The following is an 18,174-nucleotide window of genomic DNA, read 5'->3' as shown; positions in this document are numbered from 1 at the left end:
AAAATAATCTAGTGGGTATCATAGTATTTGTAGAGCAGTCAACTGGGGTAAGGAGAGGAACATCTGGGGTTTCTGATGTCATCTGTCATAATGCTTACCCCATGAGAAGGTTCAGTTGAGTCGCTCAGTCGTATCTGACTCTTTGCGACCCCATGAATCGCAGCACGCCAGGCCTCCCTGACCATCACCAACTCCTGGAATTTACTCAAATTCACGTCCATCGAGTCAGTGATGCCATCCAACCATCTCATCTTCTGTCGTCCCCTTCTCCTCCTGCCCCCGATCTTTCCCAGCATCAGGGTCTTTTCCAGTGAGTCAAGTCTTCGCATGAGGTGGCCAAAGTATTGGAGTTTCAGCTTCAGCATCAGTCCTTCCAATGAAAACCCATGACTGATCTCCTTTAGGATGGGCTGGTTGGATCTCCTCGCAGTCCAAGGGACTCTCAAGAGTCTTCTCCAACATCACAGTTCAAAAGCATCAATTTTTCGGTGCTCAGCTTTCTTCACAGTCCACCTCTCACATCCATACATGACCACTGGAAAGACCATAGCCTTGACTTAGATGGCTCGTAAAGGAATGTCTCTGCTTTTATATGCTATCTAGGTTGGTCATAACTTTCCTTCCAAGGAGTAAGCGTCTTTTCATTTCATGGCTGCAATCAGCATCTGCAGTGATTTTGGAGACCAGAAAAATAAAGTCTGACACTGCTCCCACTGTTTCCCCATCTATTTACCATGAAGTGATGGGACCAGATGCCATGATCTTAGTTTTCTGAATTTTTGCACTCTCCTCTTTTACTTTCATCAAGAGGCTTTTTAGTTCCTCTTCACTTTCTGTAAGAAGGGTGGTGTCATCTGCATATCTGAGGTTATTGATATTTCTTCCAGCAATCTTGAGTCCAGCTTGTGCTTCTTCCAGCCCAGCATTTCTCATGATATACTCTGCATTTAAGTTCAATAAGCAGGGTGACAGTGTACAGTCTTGATGTACTCCTTTTCCTATTTGGAACCAGTCTGTTGTTCCATGTCCAGTTCTAACTGTTGCTTCCTGACCTGTGTATAGGTTTCTCAAGAGGTAGGTCAGGTGGTCTGGTATTCCCATCTCTTTCAGAATATTCCACAGTTTATTGTGATCCACACAGTCAAAGGCTTTGGCATAGTCAATAAAGCAGAAATAGATGTTTTTTCTGGAACTCTCTTGCTTTTTCTATGATCCAGCCGATGTTGGCAATTTGATCTCTGGTTCCTCTGCCTTTTCTAAAACCAGCTTGAACATCTGGAAGTTCACCGTTCACGTATTGCTGAAGCCTTGCTTGGAGAATTTTGAGCATTACTTTATTAGTGTGTGAGATGAGTGCAATTGTGCGGTTGTTTGAGCATTCTTTGGGATTGGAATGAAAACTGACCTTTTGCAGTCCTGTGGCCACTGCTGAGTTGTCCAAATTTGCTGGCATATTGAGTGCGGCCCTTTCACAGCATCATCTTTCAGGATTTGAAATAGGTCAAGTGCAATTCCATCACCTCCACTAGCTTTGTTCATAGTGATGCTTTCTAAGGCCCACCTGACTTCACATTCCAGGATGTCTAGTTCTAGGTGAGAAATCACACCATCGTGATTATCTGGGTCGTGAAGATCTTTTCTGTACATTCCTTCTGTGTATTCTTGCCACCTCTTCTGAATATCTTCTGCTTCTGTTAGGTCCATACCATTTCTGTCCTTTATGGAACCCATCTTTGCATGAAATGTTCCCTTGGTTTCTCTAATTTTGTTGAAGAGATCTCTAGTCTTTCCCATTCTGTTGTTTTCCTCTATTTCTTTGCATTGATCGCTGAGGAAGGCTTTCTTATCTCTCCTTGCTATTCTTTGGAACTCTGCATTCAAATAGGACTATCTTTCCTTTTCTCCTTTGCTTTTCGCTTCTCTTCTTTTCACAGCTATTTGTAAGGCCTCCTCAGACAGCCATTTTTCTTTTTTGCATTTCTTTCCTATGGGGATGGTCTTGATCCCTGTCTCCTGTACAAGTAGTCTGCTATCCATGGTTCATCAGGCACTCTGTCTATCAGATCTAGTCCCTTAAGTCTATTTCTCACTTCCACTGTATAGTCATACGGGATTTGATTTAGGTGATACCTGAGTGGCCTAGTGGTTTTCCCTACTTTCTCCAATTTAAGTCTGAATTTGGCCATAAGGAGTTCATGATCTGAGCCACAGTTAGCTGCCGGTCTTGTTTTTGCTGACTGTGTAGAGATTCTCCATCTTTGGCTGCAAAGAATATAATCAGTCTGATTTTGGTGTTGACCATCTGATGATGTCCATGTGTGGAGTCTTCTCTTGTGTTGTTGGAAGAGGGTGTTTGCTATAACCAGTGTGTTCTCTTGGCAAAACTCTATTAGCCTTTGCCCCGCTTCATTCTGTACCTCAAGGCCAAATTTGCCTGTTACTCCAGGTGTTTCTTGACTTCCTACTTTTGGATTCCAATCCCCTATAATGAAAAGGACGTCTTTTTTGGGAGTTAGTTCTAAAAGGTCTTGTAGGTCTTCATAGAACCATTCAACTTCAGCATTTCAGCGTTACTGGTTGGGGCATAGGCTTGGATTACCATGATATTAAATGGTTTGCCTTGGAAACAAACAGAGATCATTCTGTCATTTTTGAGATTGCATCCAAGTCCTGCATTTGGGACTCTTTTGTTGACCATGATGGCCACTCCATTTCTTCTAAGGGATTCCTGCCCACAGTAGTAGACAGAATGGTCATCTGAGTTAAATTCACCCATTCCCGTCCATTTTAGTTTGCTGATTCCTAGAATGTCAACATTCACTTTTGCCATCTCCTGTTTGACCACTTCCAATTTGCCTTGATTCATGGACCTAACATTCCATGGACCTAACAAAACATGCAGTATTGTTCTTTACGGCATCGGACCTTGCTTCTATCACCAGTCACATCCACAACTGGCTCTTGTTTTGCTTTGGCTCCATCCCTTCATTCTTTCTGGAGTTATTTCTCCACTGATCTCCAGTAACAGATTGGGCACCTATTGACCTGGGGAGTTCGTCTTTCAGTATCCTATCATTTTGCCTTTTCATACTGTTCGTGGGGTTCTCAAGGCAAGAATACTGAAGTGGCTTGCCATTTCCTTCTCCAGTGGACCACATACTGTCAGACGTCTCCACCATGACCCATCCTTCTTGGGTGGCCCCACACGGCATGGCTCAGTTTCATTGAGTTAAACAATGGTCCTGTGATCAGATTGGCTAGTTTTCTGTGATTATGGTTTCAGTGTGCCTGCAGGTTAGTCGGTGGCCGAACTGGGATCTGAATCCACATCTGAATGACTCCAGAGCCTGTGCTCTTTGTGTTAGATCATATAGTAATGGGGGGTGGGGGATTATAATTCTTTTATTCAAGTTGATACTTGTTATGCTTCAAGCTCTTATTTTCTTCTCCAGCATGTCCCGAAACCAAACTTAGCAAAGCTACTGAAGGCTTTTCAGCAATCCAAGAGAAACGGTAAGTTATTTGAAGACTGTCCTCCTGGTGTTATTCAGTGATTTACAATTACACAGGTTCTCATGTACTCTCCCCTGTTTTTACTGTATTAGAAGCAGAATGTGGCAATGCTCTGAATTCACCTGCCACTATTTTAAAATCATAGTGTTTTATATTTGGAAACTATATATACCTACATACCCACTCCAACTTATCTTAGCTTTTCTCCAGATATAGGAGGGATGAAAACTAAAACAAAAGAAATTTGAGTAACTCAGTAATTTGGTTTAATTTATACACTGAGCTACACTGTTTGAAATGTGGGAGTAGGAGTGATAAAATTTCTCAATTTGTGTCATTGTTTGCTGTTTAAAAAAAGATTGAAAATATGTTTGCCTCACTAGATTGGGAACGAAAACAGAAAGTATGCCTATTTTACTGGTTTTTTTTTTTTTTTTTTACCAGTGTATTGCCATGTACTGTTCTTTGCATAAAGATTTTGTACCACACAGCAATTGAACAAAAGGATGATCAATTGTAAAAATGATTTTATTTATTATAGCAAAAATATTGTGGTGCTTTTGGGTAAATCAGTAGATTCCTAATAAATTTATCATGGTAAACATCTTGAACTAGATAGATTAAAAATGAGGAGCAACGCATGATAGCATGGAGGAAATACAATGTGGAGAGGCAGTAGTTTCAGTTACTCTGAATTAGTACTCTGATTGGACAGTAACTTGTTTGTTGTAGATGATATTAAAATTCATTAGTTCTAAGTTCCTCATGTTACAGATTAGGCAAATAAACCTCAGAGGGATTTTTTTTTTTTTAACTAGTTATCTATGACCTGTTTAACTAGTTTTTAAGCTAGTTGTGAGGATCATACCCAAAAAGATTTCCTACAACACAATTCAGTGGGCTTTCTAATGTAGCATATTGCTATCAGCCAGAGTGTATAAAAAAAGGAACATAGTAAAGTATTCTTGCCTGGAGAGTCCCATGGATAGAGGAGCCTATAGTCCTTGGGATCGCAAAGAGTGGGGCACAACTGAGTGACTAAGTACACATGCACAAAACGGAGTAAAAAATGAATTTAAATTGAAGAGCTTAGACTAACACTACCTCAGTCATTTACTAGCAAGTAACTCAGAATTGATGCTGAGTGACTCTTGAGAGTTGGAGAAGACTCTTGAGAGTCCCTTGGACTGCAAGGAGATCAAACCAGTCAACCTGAAGGAAATCAGTCTTTAATATTAATTGAAAGGACTGATGCTGAAGCTGAAGTTCCAAAAGTTTGGCCACCTGATATGAAGAACTGACTCATTGGAAAAGACTCTGATGCTGGGAAAGATTGAAGGCAGGAGGAGAAGGGAACGACAGAGAATGAGATGGTTGTATGGCATCACCAACTCAATGGACGTGAGTTTGAGCAAGCTCTGGGAGTTGCTGATGGACAGGGAAGCCTGGCATGCTACAGTACATGATGTAGCAAAGAGTTGGCCACAACTGAGTAACTGAAGTAAATTAAACTCAGTTTTGCAACTCTTCCCCAGTGGTTCTAGTGGTAAAGAATCTGCCTCACAAGACATGTGAGTTTGATACTTGGGTGATGAAGATTCCCTGCAGTAGGCAATGGAAACCCACTCCAATATTCTTGCCTGGAAAATTCTGTGGACAGAGGAACCTGGTGGGCTACAGTCCATGGGGCTGCAGAAACTCGGACATGACTGAGTGACCAAGTACACACAAACAGCTCAGCTTTGGTAAGCTTCAGCTCCCACATGTATAAAATTAGGATTATTCTATCTAACCAAGATACAGTCATCAAATCCTTCTAGCTTCTCAACAGTGGCTCATGGGGCCATAGGTGATCTGACTGCTACCCAATCTTCCAAATTCAAATTACATCCAACTGAATTCAGCTTCATTGGCTTTCTTTATATTGCTTGCACACATCCCATTATATTCTGCCCAAGCACCTATCAATTTAAGCTTTTCTCTGCCTGAATCTTGTTTTAATCTGGGTGTAGCTGACTTCATGTTTGGGGTTAATTTCTTAGCTCTACTTTAAATTTTGTCTCCTCAGAGGACCCTTCCTATTCTACATGGTATGTAGCCTTTCTTCTTTCAATAAATATTAAATGAGTCCTGCTATAGACTGAATGATTGTGTCTCCTGACAACTTCATATATTGAAGCCTTTGCCAGTTAATTAGATCATGATGGTGGAGTCCTCATGATGGGATTAGTGGCCTTATTAGAGAAGGGAGTTAGCTCTCTCTGTCTCTCACTCAGCCATGTGAATCTGAGAAGGTGACTGTATAGGAGCCAAGAAGCAGGTCCTCATCAGACTCAGGATATGATACTCAAACTTTTCAGCCTCCATGACTTTTAAATAAATATTTGCTGTATTTTGTTGCAAACCAAGCTAACTAATACAGTGGCCATGACCCTAGTCCTAGCCAGATACTGTATACCAGATTCTTAAGCTATTTTTCCTTTATACTTAAGGTATTTACTTACTTATCTATCCTGTAAATCTTTAAGGTTTTAACTTTCAAGAGGTGAGGATTTTGTTGGTCATCTTCATAGAAATGTCCACAGGGTTGTCTCATGCCTGGCATGTTACAAATGACCAATATATGAATTGAACCAATAGATGATTTCACAAATACTTTTTGATCTAAGTATCTGTGTCAGTCACTAACAGTTGCTAGGCACACATTTCTAGTCATCAAGTTTGACAGGAAACAACATCTGTAAGGATCTATTCATTCAACAAATACTTTTTAAGCCCCAAACAAGTATCAGGTACTGTCCTATGGTAGATGCCAGGAATACAGTTGTGAATAAACATTAACTCCAGCCACATGGAAGAGATATCAAGGAGAAAATAACTAAGTTTTTCAAGTATACACTGAAAAACTGGTTATGATTGTATTTGATAAGTTTTTTGAACCACAATTAAAAATAAAATAATAAAAAGTTATAAGGTTAAATAATTCTATTTGAGATATGTTCTGTGAAAGAGAAGCACAGGGGTCTATGAAAATGCATAATGGGAGGGCTTGATCTGCTACTGGGAAGAGGAGAGGTCAAGGAGAGTGTACTAAAGAGTAGCAGTTGCATTAAGAACAAAAGGTGCATAGCAATGTCCAGCTGAAGAGACATGTGAAAGTTCTAGGCACATGTCCTGATTTAAATAATTGTTTTTTATTTGTTTGTTTTTTGGAAAACTTATTTATTTTTTATTTTCTTAATTAATTTTATTGGAGTATAGTCACTTTGCGGCTTCCCTGGTACCTCAGACGATAAAGAATCCACCTGCAATGCAGGAGACCTGGGTTGGGAAGATCCTCTGGAGGAAAGCTTGGCAACCCACGGAAATCTTCTTTCCTGGAGACTCCCCGTGGACAGAGGAGCCTGGCGGGCTATAGTCCATGGGGTTGCACGAGTCTGGCATGACTGAGTGACTAAGCACAGCACAGCACATAGTTGCTCTACAACGTGGTGCTAGATTTCACTGTAGAGTAAAATGAGGCAGCCGTAATGTACATATCCTCTCCCTTTCGGACTTCCTACCCCTTCAGGTCACCGCAGAGCATTAAGTAGAGTTAAGCTGTTGAAATGAGGCTAAACAAAGGCCAAAGCAGCAGTAGCAGAGATGGGAAAGGGCCTGAGACGAGTCTGAAGGGGCCCTTAGTCAGGGGGTCCTGTGGTGCTACCAGAGAAGTAACCCTGAGGCTCCCTGCTGCTGCTGCTTCATTGCTGTCTTGTCTGACTCTCTGTGACCCATGAGCTGCAGAGGAGCCACGAGACTCCTCTGTTTATGGGGATTCTCCACCAGGAATACTGGAATGGGTTGCCAGGCCCTCCTCCAGGGGCTCTTCCCAACCCAGGGATTAAACGCAGGTCTCGTGCATTGCAGGTGGATTCTTTACTGTCTGAGCCAAGAGGGATGCCCACGAGTCTCCCCCGGACCATGAAAACGCAGTGAATTCTATTTGGGGGGCAGGACACTTTTCTGAAGGAAGACTTACTTATGGTGAATAGGAAGATTTTCATAAGCAGGGATGAACAGTACAAGCAGGATGGTAATGAAGAGATGGGGGAGGAGTGTGAGACTCTTTGAGCTTGTGCAAAGCCTAGATATGCATCTATTATTAATAATGGACCCCTTTGGAGAGTCTAAAGTGTATGTGGTGGTACTTACTCAGTCGATTATGACTCTTGGCCACTCCACGGACTGTAGCCAGTCAGGCTCCTCTGTCCATGGACTTCTCCAGGCAAGAATACTGGAGTGGGTTGCTATTTTCTTCTCTAGGCTAATGTGTATACCCTCTTTCATCATAAGTTGGAGCATCCAGTCCAAATAATTTCCCTTCTTCCCCATTTTAATAACATGGTTTTTCCAACACATAAGAGTTTGTTTCTCTTTAATTAAAAAGGAATTCAGTTCAGTTCAGTTGCTCAGTCATGTCTGATTTTTTGTGACCCCATGAACTGCAGCATGCCAGGCTTCCCTGTCCATCACCAACTCCCGGAGCTTGCTCAAACTCATGTCTATCAAGTCAGTGATGCCATCCAACCATCTCATCCTCTGTTGTCCCCTTCTCCTGCCTTCAATCTTTCCCAGCATCAGTGTCTGTTCAAATGAGCCAGTTATTGGCATCAGGCGGCCAAAGTATTGGAGCTTCAGCTTCAGCATCAGTCCTTCCAATGAATATTCAGGACTGATTTCCTTCAGGATTGACTTGTTTGATCTCCTTGCAGTCCAAGGGACTCTCAAGAGTCTTCTCCAACACCACAGCTCAAAAACATCAATTCTTTTGATTTGACTATAAAAAAGAATTATTGGAGCATAATTTATTTAAAATGTGTTAGATTCTGCTTTACAGCAAAGTGAATCAGTTATACCTATATACACATCCACTCTTTAAAGACTATTTTCCCATATAGATCATTACAGAGAACTAAAAAGAGTTCCCTGTGCCATACAGTAGATCCTCATTAGAATTTACTATCTGTTTTACATATAGTAGTCTTTAATTAAAAAAAAAAATTTCCTATGAGAAAGACTTCTGTGCATTGGTAATATATTTCCAAATGTCAAGACATTACCACAAGACTTTCATAAAGACAGTAAAAAGCTAAAGAATTTATCTCAAAACCTCCCTGCCAGACTTTCCTTTTCCTTATTATTAATATCCGTAGAAAAACAGAAACCTTTCCTAAAAAGATTTCCCTAAAAAAAAAAAAAAAGCTTTGAAGAATGAGTGAGTCGAAATGAAGGAAAGAATAAGATAAGCAATTATTAGTAGGGAGAATCAAAGGAGTAAAGAGAGGACTTGTTTTATAAATTACTGGTAGGTATTTTCTACTTATATTTGAATGAAAATTGCAATGGAAGACATGATAGACATGAAATCATCAATGAGTATGAGTATTAGTATTCTAGAGCTGCTGTAACAAAGTACCACAACTTGGGTGGCTTAAACAACAGGAATTTATTGTCTCATAGTTTTGGAGACTAGAAATCCAAAATCAAGGTATTGGCAGGGTTGACTTCTTCTAAGGGCTGTGAGGGAAAGATATATTCCAGGTTTTTATCCTTCACTTGTACATGTCTGTCTTTTTCCTGTGTCTCTTTTTATCAATCTTCCTTCTGTCTATACATGAGTACATGCTAAATCACTTCAGTAGTGGTCGACTCTGTGACCCCATGAACTGTAGCCCACCAGGCTCCTTTCTCCATGGGATTCTCCAGGCAAGTATACTAAAGTGAGTTGTCATTCCCTTATCCAGGGGATCTTCTGATTCCAGTAATCAAACCCACATCTCTTACATCTCCTGTATTGGCAGGCAGATTCTTTACCACTAGCGCCACCTGGGAAGCCCTCTTGTCTGTACATCTGTGTCCAAATTTTCCATTCTTATAGGGACTTCAGTCACTTTGAACTAGGACCCACATTTAATGATCCTTGATCATTTCTGTAAAGATTATATTTCCAAATAAGATTACACTCTGAGGTGCTGGGGGTTAGTCTTTAAACATACACATTTAGTGAAAGTGTTAGTCACTTATTCATGTCCAACTCTTTGCAACCTCACGGACTGTAGCCCACCTGGCTCCTCTGTCCATGGAATTCTCCAGTCAAGAATACAGGAGTGGGTAGCACTTCCCTTCTCCAGAGGATCTTCCCAAACCAAGGACAGAACCCAAGTCTCCACATTGCAGGTGGATTCTTTGTCATCTGAACCACTGACTGAGGGTTAGTTAGTCCTTAATCACACAAATTTAAGGGGAACACAATTCAACCCATAATAGTGTGTCAAAATGCTTTAGTAAACTGCAAAGTATTGAAAATAAGCATTCACATTATTACATACTCCATTGGATGATGGCAGGGACTAAAAGGGATGATATATGAGCACATGATTTCTAGAAAAACAAAAATTTTATTCTTAGACACTCATATGGACAATTCTTTTAGTAGTATAGCTTAAAATTGTTAAGAAGATGCTTTTATGAGCCACTGATTGGGTAGAAAGGAGCTTTTAGAGTTCACAGCTTCATTTCAAACAAAAAGAACCAAGAAAAAATATAACAGAGAGGTAGAAAAAGGAAGACACATATATGAGTACTACATGTAAGAGGACTTAGGGTGAAAAACAAGAGACACTATTATTAGGGGTAAAAATGGAAAAAATAAGTCTTTTGTGGACATTATTACATTAGACTTTAGTATGTAGTAAAATGACTTATAATTTGTCATATCATCATACTTTTTAACTGAGCCAACTCATGCTAAAAGTCATAATTTTTTTTTTTTTCGTTATGGTCGAATGTTGAAGTGATAGATGAAGGTACAAAATACCTGAAAAATATTATAAGGATGTTCAATTTATAGGCAAAAGTGACAGTTCTAATCATGAACAATAGAGATATGATCAAAAATCAAAATATCAAAAAACTCTGATCTTTACCTAGAGTAAAGCTTCACTTGCTAATATGTCAGTTGTATTTCAACTTATAATTATTTCAGTTTAGTTTTGTTACACAGATGAATGTAGGCCAATCAGATGTTTTGATTAGCAGACTGTGTGTGTGTATGTTTGTGGTGTCTTTGATTATGAGAAGTAGGGGAAATAATCATATCTTAAATTCAATAGACATAATCTTTCAAAACAGTGATTCTGAAAGTTTTTGGCTTTAGGATCCTTTTATACTTCTAAAAATTATTGAGAATTCCAAGGAACTTTGTTTAAGTCTATTGTTCACTGTATTGGAAAATAAAAACGGAAAAACTTAAAATACAAGCACACACCATCACAGTTGCTAATTCCATTAGTCCTTAGTGTTATGATATCACACATCGTGTCTCTGAAGAACGCCACTGTGCCCTCAGAACAGCATGAGAATGGAAGTAACGTTTAGTGTTGTTGTGAAAAGAGTTCTGACTTCTTGGACCCCCTGACCCGATGGGTCTCTGGACTTCAGCAATTCTGAGCAGACACTTGCGAACCACAGTTTTAAACCATTGAAGTGATTCGATGTAAAATGATAAAGGGGCCCTTGTGTTGACACAGGGTTTTACGTTTCACTTTTACATTTCTTGCTTGTTTCTTTGACTTCCCTTAAGAAATGTAGGTCTAACAGTTTTAGCTTTTTGTGGTGTATTCATTCCTGTCTCATGGCCCTCTGTGCTCCTTGGGTCCAGTGTGGTCCTAGACTTACCTATTTTCACATGGAAACAATTAGTCACACACAAGGCTATCATTTCTTATGTGAGTTTATGATGTTTTTGTTTAGTCGCTAAGTGGTGTTCAACCACTGCGACCTCATGGACTGTAGCCCTCCAGGATCCTCTGTCCAAGAGATTTTCCAGGCAAGAGGCAAGAATACTGGAGTGGGTTGCCATTTCCTTCTCCAGGGTATAATGTTTCTCCAAGGCTTTAAAAATGACTTCTGAAGACATATGTACATTGAGGAAAGACCATCTCGTTGAAATTAAAGTAGTTGTTGATGGTGTGGTGTTCAGTCGCTAAGTCGTGCCTGATTCTTTGTGACCCCATGGACTGCAGCCAGGCCTCTCTGTTCCTCACCATCTCCCGGAGTTCGCCCAAGTTCATGTCCATTGAATCAGCGATGCTGTCCAACCATCTCATCCTCTGCCGCCCCCTTCTCTTCTTGCCCTCCCCTTCTCATCCTGCCCTCAGTCTTTCCCAGCATCAGATGCTTTTCCAGTGGGCCAGCTGTTCGCATCAGGTGCGCAAAGTATTGAAGCTTCAGCTTCAGCATCAGTCCCTCCAGTGAATATTCAGGGTTGATCTCCCTTAGGATTGACTGGTTTGATCTCTTTGCTGTCCAGGGGACTCTCAAGAGTCTCTCCAGCACCACAATTTGAAAGCATCAATTCTTCGGCACTCAGTCTTCTTTATGGTCCAACTCTCACATGTGACTACTGAAAAAAACAGACCTTTGACTGTATGGACCTTTGTCAGCAAAGTGATGTCTTTGCTTTATAATACGTTGTCTAGGCTTCTACTAATTAAACTAGTACCATTCATTAAAAGTGTTTTTAAAAGCATGGTCTCTAGAAGACACAAAATCATCATGCAAAATTAAACATAAAATAAATTAGAGATAAATTTTGTTAATAAAATATTTGTATGTTGAAGGAAAATAATAAAGTTCTTATGAAATACAGAGTATGTAATAAAGATTGAGTGAATCAAAGTAATACTAGAAAAGTAAAAAGTAGAAGAAATGAGACACACTAGGTACCATCTCTTCATGAATGACAGTGACAGGTAAGAGAGAGTAACCTCTGAAGTAGTAGTGAGTTTCAGGGGAAGGAGGAAGTGGGATTGATTCTCTGAAGAAAGACTTTGTGCAAGGTAGTCAGAGTTGTTTCTTCCTCAGATCCTGATAAATGGAGACTTTGTTTTCACATTTTTCAGACTGGGATTCGACTAGTTTGAGCCTCAGTAGTGAGACTTGTCAAAGAGCCGGGCATTTGAAAGCTGATGATCGGCGTCCGTTGGTGTCCCAATCAGTGACCCAAAATCAGTCAGCACCCACAGAACTCGGACAGAAGACCGCAACAGATAAAGAAAAGATGAAAAACGCAGCGATGTTTCTGGTAGGGAATTCCATGCCCCATCACCCAGGCCAGTCTCCGCTGCCAGAAAACAGAGAAAGCAAACAAGGTAATGCAGAAGCCCAGGGCACTCAGCCGTGCGCCACCTGGGCACGGCCTTACCATCATTCTGACGGATCCGGATTCGAGTTTGTGGCAAAACCTACCTTGTGCTGACTCCTTTTATGCAACCTACAGCCAAACACTACCTCTTAGCAAGGTGTCTGCATTCTCCCTCTGACCATAGGAGTATAATAAATAACAAAGAGAGTTTGGAGGAAGCAAGTTTGTTTCAGCTAGTATTTAGCATACATCTGAGAGTGGATAGCAGGATTATACTTAGAACTCTGGGACTCTTTGTGAGATCTAGGTAGACACTTAATTATTGAAAAAAATAAAGACTGTTTATACTAAGGTGATTTTTAACAGCTTGTCCTCTGCAGTCTAGAAGCCAAGAGAATAGACATGTCAAGAAATAATTTACAGTTTCGATGTATATCTATCACTAGAGAGGTCTATAAAGATACACTAGAAAAAGTACTAAGGTAGCTACAAGGAAAGAGATAGCTGTTTATCTGGGGAAAGATAGCTGTAATCAAGGGCAACTTCACAAAGCAGGTTGAGTCTGAAAAGATGAAAAGTCATTTGTCAGAAGAGCACAGGGAAGCATTTCAGATGAAGGAATTGATAAAAGCGTAAAAAGTAAGAGGAATTTGTAAACTAAGAAGAATAATGCAGTTGAAGCTTGGCATGTTGTTAAAAGGTACTGTGATGAAGTAGAGAAGAGAATATACTGTGACTTTATATGTCTGTCCTGTATTTTGAAACCTTGTTTGGTTTCTGAGTGTTTTTTTCGCTGATGCTTGGATGAATTCATGAATGAAGCTTTGAGGTGTTTGTGTGCCTGTATCCTGGTGACATCTGGTGTTTCTCAGATGGTTTGTTGAAGTTTTTGATCATTGGAAGTATTTCTTAAACAAGTAAATATTCATCTGAAGATAAATTTCGACTTAAGCTGTCATTTGGTACAATATTTTAAATCTGTTTTAAATAAAGATTATGTCTTTTATCTAAATATTCTAAGTAATTTTAACTAAACATGCAGATTTGTCAGGAGAACTAGATGTGGAAGTGATATTAGAGGAAGAACAAGGAAAACTTCATGGAAATGAAAATAACGATTCACAGGCAAGTAAAACTATAAATTTAAATTTCTGGTTTAATTCCATTTTCTATGCTTTACCAATACAATACAGTGCGTAACAGAGTCCATAACAAATAAAATTGCCTTTCAAAATTACCCTTTTAGAATTGATAGATAATAATTTAATAGTTTTTATAGCACTTTTATTATACAACTTAAAATACTGTTAGAATCTATTATAATTTATAGCTCGTCTTTGGAATTGAGGGAAAAAAAATTTCCTGACTTGTTTACTTTTTCCATTTTTATAACTTCATTACATGATTAAGAAGGTGATATCAAAGACTGAATCGTAAGATTAAGCAGCTGAAATTCTGAACAGTATGATGGCCCCTGACCTAGATACATGTAAAGAGAAATCATTCCCAGTGGCTCAAGGTTTTCCATTGAAATCGCCAGTCACTGACGTCAAGATGAAAGATTCATTCTGCCTGTGATCTCGGCATAATCGACTTAGGGATGAACATTCAGGGAGAGATTGGGGTCATAGAATCAACCCAGTTGCCTATTAAGAGAATCGAACCTTCTAGATTGGACCTTTGTTTTTAGGGTACAAATAATAACGTTCGAATTTATTTCTTTTCAGGGTGGGAAATCAGTAGATATTACTAAAAATGCTTTATCCACTTTCTTTGGTGGATATTAGAACATAATATAACTGAATGTTGGGGCTTCCTGGGTAGCTCATCTGGTAAAGAATCTGCCTGCAGTGCAAGAGACCCCGTTTCAATTCCTGGGTCGTGAAATTTCCCTGGAGAAGGGATAGGGTACCCACTCCAGTGTTGTCGGGCTTCCCTGGCGGCTCAGACAGAAAGAATCCGCCTGCAATGTGGGAGACCTGGGTTCGATCCCTGGGTTGGGAAGGCATGGGTTGAGGAGGGTGTGGCAACCCACTGAAGTCTTCTTGCTTGGAGAATCCCCATGGCCAGAGGAGCCTGGTGGACTACAGTCCTTGGGGTCGCAGAGAGTCAGACACAACCTAGCACACACATAACTGAATGTAAGCAGGCAATATGTATTGATGTATAGCACTATCATAATATATAATTTACATTAAAATTTAGGAATTGCTTCCTCTTTCTGATTAGTGTTAATTGAGTTTGGCTCCTGGTCATATAAAGTTTGTCTGTTCTCCAGATATTAGTCCTTAAAAAAGAAAACCAAAAACCTTAACAGACATGCTGTGGGGACTCCCCATATACGGTATTGTGAGGTGAACTATTTTTAAGGGAAGAAGCATTTATAACATTAAAAATCATCTAATTCATTTTTGGTAGATTTAACATGTATGAATTGTTTAATTCAGTCAAGCAGTGACAAAATTAGGTTTGTGAGTTAATGTTTTTCTCCTATTTTCCGGTAAGGCAAGTTATTTTTCACTTCTTAGTTGTGATCTGGTGATTTGTGAGTGGTTACATATAAATTAAGATGTTTAACAGTGAAATTTTAATGATTTTCTGACTTTTATTTATCCATACTGGATTAGTTAAGGATTATATTATTTTGCACACATGTACCCTGACAGAAAAGACACCTGAAAATCAAATCAACCCAATTAATCTTCCACTTTTGCAGCTGCAAAAATTGCCTCAAGAACCAGAAATAAATAAGGAATGTGGTAGACAGGACAGATCTGTATGTTCAAGGCCTCTTTGTGTGGAGAAGTATGAAAAAATGTGGATCAAACATGGCAAATTAGAATGGAAAGAGAAGTTAGAACCATCACAAATGACTTAAAGCAGAAGTTAGGTGAGATTTGTGAGAAATACAAAATTATCATCTGTCCTAAGGAGGAGCCACTATATGATCACCTTAAAGAAGGAGCAAACAGAAAGGAAATACCTCCTAACACAACAAATAATATAGCTGATTGTGGGGAGAAAGATGCATTTGGAGTATCTGTCTCTCTAGTATTCCAAGTATGTCCTGAACAAAAAGAACCCAGTCTCGAAAATGGTTTTTCGTCGCGTGAACTATGGGTCCCCGGGATACACTTGTCAGTCATCTTCAAAGCTTTGTTTCAGTGAAAATAAAATAGACCTTGAAAGTGATAAACTAGATATTGAACATGTGTTTATCAAAAATGAGGAGAGTTTTTATAATGATGCAGAAAATAAAAAAGTAGGGGAGCAGGTAGTTACATTTGAAGTGAAAGAAGACCAAGAGTTTGATATGCAAATATCAGACAATATGAGGCAAAATCCCACAAATCGGAAATTAGACATTGGATAGACATGTCAGTCTAGTCTGTGGCTTGTCTGCTCCGGTAAGATGAAACACATAATTCAAATAAAAAGTCACGGTACTCCTGCTGTCATGAAAAATACTGATGAGAAAAGCAAACCAATACAGGACGGGTTCCAGAAGCTACTGCATGCAGGTAATTGCAGTGCTAGAGACGATGAAAGCGTGGAACCCGAATTTGAAAATGGGAATTCTCCTCCACCGAATAGTCACAGAGCATCCAAAGTGTATCTAAGTGAAGAATGGACAGAAGGATATGCAGAGGTTTAAGAATGAAATAGACATGTTACAAGTAGTGTTGTTAGCTTTGGGAAAAGAGAAAATTCAGCTTCCAAAAGAGGTAGAGGTTCATTTGCTCTTGCTTTGGTTTTTCCCTTTCTGGATGATCTGGTCCATTTTGATTTTCTACTTATGAATAAAGTGGGGTCATCTAAATAGGTACTTGTGTAGAAATAGATTATTTCTGCCTTCGACATAATAGGAATTCAGGAAACTTTTCATAGCTTTTGTCCTTCAATCAATCAAATTCTGTCTCTGTCAGTCTTGCATATGGACTGGGAAACTCATTTAGCTCCCTCCCATGTGACCTTCTGAGCCAGAATAAGCACCAAGGAAAGTGTTTAAGGAGTATGATCAACGAGGGTTTTGCAGTTGTTTTTTTTGACTCTGTTGGATTAAATAGAAGTTGTATTTCCACAGAATGGGAAGAAAGCAGAAACTGAGAGAAGGGACATGAACACGTGTTCCCTCTAATCTCTTCATTGTAGTTGAATCTGTGTGATCTTCTCTGCTTTCTGCAGTCCCTGGGCACTTAGATTTCCAACATGGCCACTTGAGGATGTTTTTAATAACAAATACATGCGCTCCCACATACGCTTTAATCACCACTCGCAGATGTCTCTTTTGAGAGAGACCGCTTCACTCTGTTGTTTACTAAAATGTAGTAAGTTTTGACATGTGTGATTTTGTCACATAGGTAGTATGTGTGTGTGTGAGAGTTGGTCAGTCATGTCTGACTCTTTGTGACCCCATGGACTGTAGCTGGCCAGGCTGCCCTGTCCACGGATTTCTCCAGGCCGCAATATCATTGGAGTGGATAGCTGTTCCCTTCTCCACGGGATCTTCCCAACCCAGGGATCGAAGCCACGTCTCCTGCATTGAAAGCAGATTCTTTAACATCTGAGCCACCAGGGAAGCCCATAGATAGTATAAAACTCTCAGCAAAAAAACAGAGAAAATAATCAAGTGTTTATCTCCAAAGGAAAAACTGAGGTTTGAGATGCTGTGAGATTTTTCTTTCTTCAGTAGTATGTGTTTAAACGTGCTTGCTCTTCTGTGTAAGACAAAAAAAGAGGAAAATGTAGCCATTCTCCTTTAAAGAAAAAGGAGAATGAACCCTACCCCCAATTAACGAATTAAATTACTTTGCCAAAGTCACGCTTTTAACTTACCTGAGTCATTTGAGGAATTCATTTGGTAATTTTATCAGATTCAAGATGACAGAATTGTATCATCTCTTTTGGTGCCATAAAATGTTAGGGAATGCCACTTTAGGGGCTTTGAACAACTCATTTAACCTTTTTTGATTTTAAAACTGCTACTGGTAAATAGTGGGGCAAAGATAGATAGTTATTTCTATACCCTCTAGCTATAAATTTGGATGGTTATTGAATGTGGGATTGGGAAGCATTCCTTATATTCCAGAATTCCACACTAACACCTCCTCAGTTTCATTCTGCTCCTTGTGTTTTGGTAAACTTTGGTTCACATATTTCAGTGAACACCATCAGGTTTTTGCTGTCTCCTGGATCCAAATGAAAAAAGAATTGGAAAAGGCAGTGGGGAAAGAATAGCTTTAGTGCAGAAAGAAGAAAGCTGCTTTTCTGTTTCTGAGGCACTAAGGTGTCGCATCCTCCACATCTGACTGTTCCGTGGAAAACCCAGGTGGTAAAGACTGAAGAGGACACATGTGGTGTGTTTCTGTTTCCCCATCTCTGCCAGTCAGATGGGGAAGACTGGATGGAATAATTGTATCTTATTTAGAAAGCCTTTCTTGAAATTTTGGGAATTTTGTTTCTTTCCCTCAAAG

At 39.6% G+C, this 18,174-nt stretch overlaps 3 protein-coding genes across 4 annotated transcripts in view; 1 reads left to right on the top strand and 2 right to left on the bottom strand.

Moving 5' to 3' along the window:
* The window catches only part of LOC122682154 (ninein-like protein), a 705,741-nt gene that overhangs the window by 7,084 nt on the left and 680,483 nt on the right, over positions 1-18,174 (bottom strand). The gene's annotated exons all lie outside the window — the stretch shown is intronic.
* The window catches only part of LOC122682160 (ankyrin repeat domain-containing protein 26-like), a 371,465-nt gene that overhangs the window by 56,503 nt on the left and 296,788 nt on the right, over positions 1-18,174 (top strand). The window lies entirely within an intron of this gene.
* Positions 1-18,174, bottom strand: part of LOC122682180 (ninein-like protein) — a 333,523-nt gene that overhangs the window by 149,030 nt on the left and 166,319 nt on the right.

This window comes from Cervus elaphus, chromosome 23, assembly GCF_910594005.1.
Source record: "Cervus elaphus chromosome 23, mCerEla1.1, whole genome shotgun sequence".
NCBI classification, from domain to species: Eukaryota; Metazoa; Chordata; class Mammalia; order Artiodactyla; family Cervidae; genus Cervus; species Cervus elaphus.
This window is presented reverse-complemented; position numbering and strand designations above follow the sequence as displayed.